Here is a 12,217-nt window from a genome sequence, read left to right on the forward strand (position 1 = left end):
CTTCACGTCCGCATTTCAGACACCCTCTCCGAAACTGAGAAAAGTAGTTCTTTCAAAATTCTGTCAGTCCTACATGAAAAAAACATCTCATGATGTGTAAACTTGGATTTCCCTTTTCACCATGAGGTTGAGCCGCTTTTCCTATGCTGATGGCCGTTCGTAATTTGTCTCCTTGCAGTCACTTAAAAGCATAGGCTGAAGACCAGTCGCAGGTCTGGGACGACACCCCTTCTCTAGGAGAATACACACAGGGTTCCTTTCTGCTGCTGCTGTGCTCCCCAATCCCACCAAAGGAAGCCTGCTCAGGAAATTCAGCCTCCCCCCAACATGGACAAGAGTTGAAACCCCATCCATTCGTGATCCAGTGGATTGACTAGTTTGAACATATCTGGGGGGTCTTTACACTTTAAGAGTTTGACCAAAACAAAAGAGACCACCACCATTGAGAGGCAAGTGACCCAATGGTAACTACGGAACAAACTGGAAAAATTATTAAATATCAACTATTTTAAAAGTCACAGGGCTCCAGTATTTCGAGAGATGAGTTCTATTTAGCCTTCAAAGGTCACAGAATTCTCTTATTATTAAAATAAGTTTGGGGGGAGTTCCCGTCGTGGCTCAGTGGTTAACGAATCCAATTAGGGACCATGAGGTTGTGGGTTCGATCCCTGACCTCGCTCAGTGGGTTAGGGATCTGGCGTTGCCATGAGCTGTGGTGTAGTTTGCAGACACGGCTCAGATCCCGTGTTGCTCTGGCTCCGGAGTAGGCTGGCAGCTGCAACTCGGATTAAACCCCTAGCCTGGGAACCTCCATATGCCGTGGGAGAGGCCCCAGGGGGGAGAAAAAGATAAAAAACATGAAAATAAAATAATTTTGACCTATAGAAAATATGGAACGTTCCAAAACTCGTGTTTTGAAAGTCAGCATTACATGAATGCTCAAACCCTATTAGAATAGTAATGGAAAGAAAGTAAGAAGAAATTTCATTTACAAGTAAAAACGTAAGTTCAAAGAAAGTATTATCGTGCTGAATACAACTCAACGCAATAAGAAAATACGAACAATTAAAATTTATTAAAAACGTGAGACTGGCTTAGCTTTAGGGAATCTATCCTTAACGTGTTACATCAATAAATAAAGAAGGAAAAAAACCAAAAATGTTTGTCAGGGGATACCTAAAAGCCATTCACATAATTCGATATCCATTCCTTTTTTTTTCCTGCACCCAAGGCATGTGGAAGTTCCTGAGCCAGGGATCAAACCCTCACCTCAGCAGCGACCCAAGCCACTACAGAGACAATGCCGGATTGTGCCACGGCGGGAACTCCTCCATTCCTTTTTAAGTCTATGTAGAAACTATCTAAACATGATTTTTTTTTTAAAAAAAAACTGCCTAAAACAACATTAAAAATCTGCACCTATTCAAATCAGAAACAAGATGTAAAGACGCTCTGACAACTATTATTGATGAATTATTTGGCAATTCCACCTAAAGAAATAAGTCAAGAAAATAAAATAAGCACTGCATCTATGAAAACAAAGAGGCGAAATTACATTTATTGGAGGATATGCGTATACATCAGAACTCTCAAGATACTCTGTTAAAAAATACTAGAATTGGAGTTCTTGTTGTGGCTCAGCAAGTTAAGCATCTGACTAGTATTCCATGCAGATGCGGGTTCGATCCCTGGCCTCCCTCAGTGGGCTAAGGATCGGACATCACCATAACCTGTGGTGTAGTTAGCAGATGTGGCTTAGAGCCGGTGTTACTGTGACTGTGGTGTAGGCCAGCAGCTTCAATTCAACCCCTAGCCTGGGAACTTCCATGTGCCATGGAGGTGGCTGTGAAAAAATAAAAAATTAAAGTACTAGTATTTACAAGAGTATTAGAACAATGATGGGACACCAGACGAACATACTCAACAGTCTTTCTCTAAACTAGAGCCTTAGGTCAGGTTCCCTGGAAAATGGACGCTGAAATTCACACACGGCAACAACATAGAAGCCAGGCAGCAGGACGAGGCGGGAAGCTAGCTGGTGATGCGGCTGTAACGGAGGCCTCGGCCTGTCCCCTGGTGGACGTGTCCCCTGGTGGATGTATCCCAGGCATGAAGCATGCAAACCAAGTCTGTTTTATCACACGTCCCAGTCAAGGGCTGTGGCCCTGGCGGGGACGAACCATCTTGGGTGCAGCGGCCTCCCTTGGCAGAGGGCGGTGTCTCGAGAGAGCCATGGCTGTGGTCTGTGAATGGGGTGAGCCCCTCACCACAGCCCCAACCGCAGGGCACGCCTTGAGCAGCACAGGCCGGGTGCCACACGCAGGTCCAGAGCTCCTTGAAGGCTCTGCTCGTTGGGCAGTTGCCCCTCAGCCCTCCTTCGGGGCCAGACCCAGCGTGGAGCTCCAGTCTGTCCCTTCCTCTGTGAGTTCCCAGGAGGGGCCCAACAGAGTCCCGCCTGGTCCCGCCTGTGCAGCTGGCTTGGGACCTTCACCGTGGACCCCTCCTGATCTACAGGCACCCCTTTATGACTCAGCGGGTCAGAGAGGATCCAGCTCCTGCTGGTCGGTCCTGGCCGTGTGGTCCGCGGATGCCCCACGGCAAGGCCCTCTGTCCACAGCAGGACCAAGGTCAAGTCCGGAGCTGCTGCGTCAATGGTCTCCGAGTCTCCTGTTGAAGGCAGGCTTCACGACCTTGGGGTCTACAGCGTGATGACCCTACTGAGACTGATAAACCCCCACCATATCCTACCTCCAATACCGTAGGCGTGAGACCTGTCCATCTGCCTGCCCCAGGCACAAGGGCGGCTTGCACGCCAGCTGAGAATTTCTACAGCGTCTTTCGTGCTCTGGGACCCGTCAAAGCTGGCGGCCTCCCATGTCCCCCAGGAAGCGAGTCAGAGCTGGACCCCCACGTGTGGAAGGTGCGACCTTCAGACCAAGGAGGCCCCAGAGTGCTGCCCTTCCTCCCTCTCAGTGGTGGCAGGTGCAGGTGGCAGCGTCTGCTCTTGGCTTCAGGAGGCCCCTGCGTGGAGCGGACCCCTCAGCCCCTGAGAGGGATGTGCCGGTGTGCTGGCCCCGAGGCCGTCGGGCTCAGGCGTCCTCTCCAAGACCCCAGCACATGTGCCGCCGCTTGTTCCATCAGGTCAGGCTAACGTGATCGCTGACACGGCGGGCCGGGCCGTGCGAGAGGGTGAGGTCCATCCAAGATGGTTCGGCCCCCTCGGCGGCGGGGGAACCCGAGAGGAGGGTTTGCACAGCCCTGGGGGGACCGGAGGTGAACACGGCGGCTCCTCCCGCGAGAACAGAACGGTCGCTGGTGGGAACGGGAGACAACCTCTCTGCCAGAACGCGGCCGATGCCCTGAGCGGGGGTGAGTCATTCTCCCGCAGAGCCGCCACTCCCGGATGGGGCTGCGGCACAGGTTCCTACGTGACTGCGTCTGCGGAAGTGCCCTGTCGTCCCCCAGACCCCACCGGTTTATCCAGGGGCTGAATTCCGTGAGGATGGTGGGGACCACGCCCCCGGAATCTTCTAGGTCTTCGGGGGGGGGTCTCCTCTCTGCCTTTCCTCCCAGGGGCTGAGCTTGCTCTTGGGGGTGGCAGTCACTGCCGAGGCTGACTTGCCTCTCTCCCCCTAAGGAATCAAAAATTGGATTCTTCCAACTGCATTTATGCACGTCCATCCTTTTGCCCCTGTGAGAGCCTGTTGTGAGACTGGAACTCTGCCTGTTACCTGCGGCTCTGCGCGAGCAGGCAGGCTGGGATGACTCTGTACACCCCCCCACACCCCTATAAATCTCAGCTCTGAGCCTGTGCCAAACAGTCGTGGAAAAGTGGGGATAGCATCCCTCCCCCCACTGAAGTTGCCTGAGTAACTGGCTGAGACCCCCCTGCAAAGACAGGGCAGCTCCACAAACATATGCATGGGGTGGCCAGTCCTGCTTCTGCCTTGGGCTGCCCCTCAGCTGGTGCTGCTGAGGCTGAAATCGAGCTCAGGCTTGGAAACCGGACAGGGATCATGACGTCTCATGGGGGCGGGGGGCAGCCCCCAGGACGGACCCCATCCCCTTTACGATGGTCTCGAGAGCATCCGGAGGGCTGGCTCCCCCTCGGCAGCAGCCAGTGCTGCGACCGGACAGGTCATGGGTCCCATGGGCGGGGGTGGGGGATGGGGTGAAGCAGACCCCTCCCGAGAGGGTGGTGATTCTCCTGCAAGGCAGAGACCGCTGCATCACCAAGTGGGGTGTTGGGAGTTGAGCCCCAAAAAGATTTGTTGGGATCGTAACCCACGGGAACTCAGAATGTGACCTTCCTTGGAGATGGGATCTTTACACAGGTCATCGAGTTAAAGTGAGGTCACTGGGGGGCCCCTGAGCAGGGGGCATTGGGGGAGAGACAGGCACAAGGGGACCACATGAAGATGGGGCAGAGGTCAGAGCGATGCTTCTAGGAGCCAGGAAGGCCCAGACGCCGGCACCCTGGAAATCAGGGGGTACAGGGAGTGTGTTCCCTGGCACAGCCCGGCAGGGGCCAGCCCCTCGGTCCTTGACCACGCACCCCAGCCTCCAGAACCACAAGATGAAAACGCCTGATGCTCAAGCCGCCAGGCCTGTGGGCTTTGTTTCCACCTGGGGACACTGATCCACAGCGGAGGCACCTGCCCTTAGCGGGGAGTGGCCAGCTCCGTGACCCTGGGCAGCTGGGCTTCTGCCTGGTGTCCCAGCTGGCCCCCCAGTCGGGAAGCCAGCTCCGAGCGCAGACCAACACAGGGAGCCCTCGGGCAGGGCTCTGGGACAGCAGCCGGCAAGGGATGAGGCCGAGGGGCCGGGCGCAGCCTCCGCACGACCTCAGCAGAGCCTGTGGACCGAGGGCCTGGGGCCTCCATGGCCAGTGCTGTGGGGTTGAGGGAGGCGGCCGCCCTGGGCGGGGTGCGAGTCCCTCACAAGGAGCAGGAATAGGGCCACACTCAGCGCAGTTGGTGAGCGAGTCCTGGCTCCCAAAACACTCCACTGGGGAACCAGACACAGAAGGGACAGACTGGCAGAGGCCGAGAAGCTCGTCCCCTCAGAAGCAAGTCCCAGACCTGGTCCCAGCTGCTTCCAGGGTCCCATCACAGGAGTTTGCACCTGGCCTTTAAGTGCAGCGCAGCCCCCACTCAGCCTCAGGCACCGCCCAGCACCAGCACCAGCCACCGGACCCCACGGGCTCCAACCACGTCATTCCCTCTGCCCATCGGGCTCCCGAGACGGGGCACCACCCACTGCACGTCCTTCCGCTGATGTCACACCCGGAGTCGGGGGTGGAAGTGCCCCTGTCCCAGGGCTCATCACCTCTCCACCTGCACCAGCCTCAATGGTCAGTCCCGCCTTGAATCCCATCTTAGCCTCTGTTTCCTGGGACCACGCCCGGGCCAAGGTTCTGGGAAATACACTGGGCTTGGAGGTTTGGGACAGAAGGATTTAGGAGGCAGGAGAGGGTTCTCTTGGGAACAGCTCTGTGCGTGACCAAACCCAGGATGACTGGGTGGGGAGAAGCGTTCGGGGACACGGAGGCTCTGAGAACAAGCCAGTTGCACAGCGATGGCCCCACAAGTGCCCCAAATTGGAGCCAGGGGCCGGACCTGGGGACCCCCTGTTGGTTAGTCGCTGGACGTGGTCTCCTCCCCTGGAGGCATCAAAACCTCAGGAGAGGCAGCCCTCGAACTGGCCGAGGGGAGGCTGCTGGCGGCCACCAGGTGAGGGGGCAGGCACCTCGGTCCTGCGGGGCCTCCGTGTGGCTCACTGTCCAGGCAACCAGCCGGCCAGCTGTGAACAGAGCCCACTCGCCCCGGCTGCGACATCCCTGAGCCGAAGAAGACGCGGCAGGAGGGGACCTGACCCCAACAAAAGGACAGGACCCGAGGTGGAGGCTCATGGGGAGACGCCGAGTCTCTGGACGAGCTGGCCCTCCGCCGTCCAAGGCCAGCCCTCCTCGGGGTAATCTGCAGGCTGGTCACTCCACCCAGGTCCCACTTTTCCACTCTGAAGTTTAGTTATAAAGAATCGGTGTGCAGGGATTGCTGGAACTTTCTGCAAAATGTTCAGGTTTACCCCGAAGCCCCGCTAACCGACAGGCCTGAGGTGGTGCATAGGATGTGACCAGTGGATGGACGAGAGGAACCAGAAGCCAGCCAAGGACACGGGAAGCTGGTAGAGGAAGATGCGGCCTGGCCACGGAGCGGGGGTGGAGGGCTCACGTCACGGTGGTGCTGCCGCGGGTGGCGGGACGGAGGGAGGAAAACGCACGTCGCCCTTACTTCACGCCCACATGAAATGAACCCAACCTGGTTTAAAGGACTAGAAGGCAAAACAGAAAAACCCAGGAGGAAAAAAAAAAAAGACTCCATTTGAATAATTTCAGATGAAGTTGATACTTCCAAGCAAGAGAAGAAGCCCACCCACAATAAAACAGAGAGTCCCAGCAGCTCGGCGGTTACAAACCCGACCAGCACCCATGAGGACACAGGTTCGATTCCCGGCCTCACACAGTGGGTTAAGGATCCGGCATTACCGTGAGCTATGGTGTAGGTCACAGACGCGGCTCGGATCCCGCGTTGCCATGGCTGTGGTGTAGCCCTGCGGCTATGGCTCTGATTCGACCCCCAGCCGGGACCCTCCATATGTGGCCCTAAAAAATAAATAAATAAATAAAGGGAAAGACAAAAAGATTCAACCAAGTCCAAATTTTACATCCTCTACTGCAAAATAAAATATGTTAGTATTTCTTAAGTATTATGTCAGCATATTACATATTAAATATAAAAATCTTTAATTAATGTACTAAAAAGATAGTAGTATTAGGTCAAAAGACAAACGCCAGGGTGACTGCATTTTACCCCCAAAGCTGTCCCTCCAAAGGCAGCAGAAGGCACTTGTGTCCCCGCAAACAGGCGGTTTAATTCGCACCTGAACAAACAAGCTCTGGCCCATTGAAAACACAGAGGATAAATGGAGGGTTCCCAGACGTGCAAATGGAACCATGGGTCAGAGATGCTCGCGCTCTTTCACAGCGAGAAGATGCAAATCAGAACAAAAGTCAAACACCAAAGACCAAAGAGATATGCGGCAGGGGGCGGGGCGGGGGGGGGTCCCCAAGCAGGAGGCGGGGCAGCCGGGGGGGCGGGGGGGAGGGTGGGGGGGGAACCCACCACATCTGAGCCACGCTGCCACCCGGCCCTGCTGCGTCCTGGCCGCTTCCCGGCCGCGGCGGTTCAGCAGAAGCGCTTCCTGGGCAAGGACATATGTACATGAATGTTTATGAGAACGGTTTGCACCGGCCAGAGAGGGAAACAGCCAGAATGTTTATAAACCAGGGCCTCCTCGTGATGGGAAACTACCCACAGACAGAAGGCGCCGGGTCTGCGGCTTTGGCTTGAAGGCGTAATTGTCACAGAGATGAATTGTGAGCAAATGGCACAGTCTCGTGTATGGTGTCCCGCAGCTTCGTGCACAGAACGTGTGCCTCCGTGTGTGACCACGTGTGAGCTGTGCGCCCGCAGGGCTGGGGCTGCAGGCCGGTGGCCGGCGCCTGGGAGTGTCCCCAGGCACCTCTTAACGTCAGGTGGGGTCCTGGCATCAGGCGTTCATCACAGCGGCTGACTTCTCGCCCTGACAAGGGGAGGCGCCCCCACCAGCATCCTCAGGGCAGAGCCGCTGTGCTGCATCTGGTCTGCAGGGGGCGCGGGGGGCAGAGGGCAGGCCCCGCCCCCAGCCCCCTCCCAGCCCCCCTCCCAGGCCTGCAGCCGATTGGCTGGAAACCTCGCGTCACTGCACCTTTTCTTCACGTGCACGTTGGGTTAATAGCTCCCACACCAAGCGGGGGCAGGGGGGACAGCGCTGCCCCCTGGCGGTTCTCAGGACGACCTCACCAGCGTGGGATCCCTCCCTGCCCTCTCTGGACTGTTCCTGGGTACCTGCTCCTTAACTGGCCTGGAGCCAAGCACTGGTCCCCCATCCAGGGCCCCCAGACCTGGAGGATGGGGGACAGATTTCCAAGTGAATAAGACGTAGGTGCTGCAGGTGCCAGCTTCAGAGGAAGCCCCTGACCTGACGGGCGGGTCTGGAAGGGTCTGGGACTCACGGATGGAGCCAGGTGGGAGGGAGTGAAGAAACTTTCTAAGGGGAGTTCCCACTGCGGCTCAGCGGGTTACGTACCCATGAGGTTGTGGGTTTGATTCCTGGCCTCGCTCAGTGGGTTAAGGATCTGGCGTTGCCCTGAGCTGTGGTGTAGGTCGCAGATGCGGCTCGGATCCCACCTTGCTGTGGCTGTGCTGTAAGCCGGCAGCTGCAGCTTCGATGGGACCCCTAGCCTGGGAACCTCCATATGCCACAGGTGAGGGCTTAGAAGGGAGGAAGGAAGGGAGGAAAGGAAATGTGGAAGGTCTGAGGCTGACCTCGGAGCTCTTGAGAGCCGGGGACCACAAGCAGAAGACTCCAGAAGGGACTCGGGAACACCCCCGTCAGACACCACCCCCACCTCCGTCGGGGCGGCGGGATGCGACTGCAGGGAGCCCTGCCCGCGGAGGGCGCACGGAGGCCCGCGGCCGGAGGGGAGGAGGCCCGCGTCTGGACGGGCAGGGTCTCCCACCGTGACGGTGGGCCTTCTGGCTCCTTTTGGCTTTGTCTATTTTTCATTACCTTTTAGTCTATAGCGCTTGTGAATGTTTACCACGTTTCCTCACGTGTCTCTCTTCTGTCCGGAGCCTCCATCTTATCTCACGTTGGTCTAACCTGCTGACAGTTACTGTGATTTGTGATCAGATTAAATCTCACTTTCCATGTTCTGTTTTCTGTGCTTGATTTTCCACTTGTTCTAGAGAAAAACTCTCTCTTATTCCATTTTTTTCCTCCACTGGCTTGAAATACTGCCACGCTGTCGCCAATCTTCTCTCGATTGTCTGCAGATTTAAGCCTACACTTGTCTGGCAGTGTTGAGACTCGGTCCAGGCGCAAATGCCCTCGGAAGAGGACAAAACCCACGGCATCATCACCTCTCCCCCCTCCCCCCCCACCTCTCCCCCAAGCCCCCCTCCCCCCACGCCCCCCCACGCCTCCCACCCCCCACACCTCCCCCCCAACCACACCTCCCCTCTCCCCCCACGCCTCCCCTGTTGGCTGCACGTGGAATTTGAGTTTCAGGCTGTTAGCATGTTTATCGTCAATACCGGTTTCACCTTCGTGATGTGCGAATGTGCCTGCCCCCCATCCTCCCCTGTGGAGCAGGAACGGCAGCCCTGACCCACAGCTCTGCTGTCAGGATTGTGGCAGCCAACAGCAACAACAAGGAGAACCGTCTCCAGCAGCCCCTGGGCTCCCTTCCTTCTTGCTAAGACGTATCTTCTAGCGACTCTGTCAGAGTCGGTGGACGGTGGGAGAAAATGTCTTTTTACTCACACAGAAGTAACCAATTATCCAGGGATCTCGCCCCAGAGCCGGGAGGATTTTGCTGCCCTCATACTTCCAATATGGAAAAGACAGGGCTCGATCTGGCCCCTGTTCCTTGTCAACGACACCCCTACCCTCCTCCAAACGCGGAAGCCTCTAGGGTGCTCTCAGGGATCCGTGTCGCACTTTCGTGTGTCAGAAGCGAGTTCCGGGGTTTTTCTTTGTACCTATCCTGCTCGGCAGCTGGTGGTCTCCTTTGGTGAGGTCGATTTACAGCTGGAAAAGTGCCCGGCCCTGCCTCCCCCTTTCTGTCTCCTGGAACCCCAGCAGAGGGACACAGGGACTTCTGGACCTGCCCTCCACATCCCAGCTTGACCTGTGCTCCCCAGTTCCGCACCTGGTACCCCTTCTCAGGACCCCTGGCCCCATCTCCCAGCCCTCTGCCTCTCCCACGGCGTCGCCACTCTTCACTCAGCCTATCTGCACACACGCCACTGGCTTGTTGCTAACGATCTCTCCAACCCCAGGCTTCTCGGCGTCTCTGAAACGCCACCGGTCCCATCTCTCGGGACCTCGACCCACTTGCTCTGGGTCCTCTCTGCTGCCTCCTTTGTCCTCGGGGAGCTTCACCTCCCTCAGAAACTGGGTGATGCCTGGTGGAAAACTCACCTTGGCAGTGGTGCCTCCCCGTGGCACACCTGCTGGACCGTTTGCCACAACTCTTGGGGTGACAAGCCCCCTCGTGACCAAACGTCCGTCGGCTCTGGATCCTCTTCACAAAGAAGCCTCATCCTTGGCCTGCTGAGTCCATTTCATCAAGAATCCCCCGCCCTCACTACCTCCCCAGCTCCCTCTCGGCAACTTTCCGTCCTCTCCTTGACCTCACCCGATGGCTATACACGCCCAGCTGTCCCTGTGGGTGCAGAATTGAGCCCAGTCTCTCTCTCCTATTGCAATAGTCTCGAATAAAGCCTTCCTTGCCACTTTTCAGAGTGGCCAGTGTGATGGGTTTTCTCTTACAAAGGGAAGGAAGGCTAACGCGCTGGCTGAGACTGAACTTCTATCTTCCGTGAGAGTGGGACGGGCAGGGCAGCCTGGCTGGGGCTGGACAAGGGGGCACGTCCCTCCTCCCAGGGTCACCGGACAGCAGGACATGCCCTGTCTCCTTGAACCGAGATCCCAGTCATTGACCCCGGTTTGGGCAGAGCTTTGGCCACGGAGCCTGACCCAAGGTGGGGGTGGCAAGGGGGGTGCAAGCGTCACTGATCACGGCCCAGGTGAGGAAGTTTCACTTACGTACATGCACTGATGTTTCTCAGGAGGTCAAGAAAACAGCTCACACGGAGCGGAGGGGAGACGTCAGGAAATGGAGGCCCTTCCTGCGCCCTGAGCAGGACCCGCTTGCGTCCTGGGGTGCCCCACGCGCAGGGGCGGATGTTCCTACCCTGAGACCAGCTGTCCCCACTCGCTTTTGTTAGAAGCCTGCAGCCATGGACAGAATGTGGAAATAGCCTCTAACAGGAGAGCATCTGGCTCGGGGCTGGGGAAGAAAGGACCACGGGTGGGGGGGGGCACATTCCGAGAACCTCCGACCTTAGCCGAGCACTCTCTCTTCTGCTGGCCGCACCCACAGCACATGGAAGTTCAGGGCCAGGGATCGAATCGAAGCTGCAGCTGCAACCTACCCCACAGCTGTGCCAGATCCTTAACCCACTGTGCCACAGCAGGAACTCTGAGTACTCTCTTTTTTTGAAGGAAAAATTTATAGCTCAGGAAACCAGAAAGACCAAAAATAAAAAACCGCCCTGCCCTATCCAAGGCCAATTGCAACACATCGAATTTGTGCAGATAGGCGAAGAAATTGTTCCTGAAAAAAAAGTGCAAATTGCTACTTCGCTGCATGTAAATGAACCACTAATTGCTTTTTGCAAACAATATTTATGCAAATGGTCCCACACTCTGCAAAGCTGCGTAGATAATCCACTCGCATCCTCACTCAGCACCATCCTCCCCTCCTCCCCAGAGCTGCCGAAGAGCAGGAAGCCCACCGCCCACTTTCCTGTCTTCTTTCTCTGGTTCCTGGGGCCCTCTCTGCCGCCTCCCTCCCCCTCGGCCCCAAACCTCTGCTCCAGGCTCCCTGTGTGTGCGAGAGTCCTGCCTTCCACACGCCAGGTCCTGTTAAATCTCTGAGGCAATTTGAGAACAAAAGGCTTAACAGCTCGCCCTGCAGGCACAGCAGGCACTACTCCATCAGCAAAGAAAATCTAGGAATTTGGGGAAAGTTTTTGCAAGACATATCACGATTTTCCTAATACGTAAAGACTTTCTAAAAAATCAATAAGAGAAGGGCTCACAGTCAGTAGAAGGAAATTTTCCAGCAGGATGAATCCTTATAGAAAATAAGACCAACTGATTCTTAAACACGCGAAAGCAATCTTTAAACCACTCACCCAAAGAACTGGACACTAAAGCTACCCGAAGAGGACTCGGGGCAGCTCAGGACAGTGGAAGCTGCCTTGGTCTGCATCGCCCCACAGAGCATCCGCAATCGATGCAGAACGAGAGCAATTAACACCACACGGAGGAGTTCCCGTCGTGGCACCGTGGAAACACATCTGACTAGGAACCATGTGGTTGTGGGTTCCATCCCTGGCCTCGCTCAGTGGGTTAAGGATCCGGTGTGGCCGTGAGCTGTGGGGTAGGTTGCAGATACGGCTCGGATCTGGTGTTGCTGTAGCTGTGGTGTAGGCTGGCAGCTGTAGCTCTCATTAGACCCCTAGCCCGGGAACCTCCACAT

This window comes from Sus scrofa, unplaced genomic scaffold (assembly GCF_000003025.6).
Source record: "Sus scrofa isolate TJ Tabasco breed Duroc unplaced genomic scaffold, Sscrofa11.1 Contig1914, whole genome shotgun sequence".
NCBI classification, from domain to species: Eukaryota; Metazoa; Chordata; class Mammalia; order Artiodactyla; family Suidae; genus Sus; species Sus scrofa.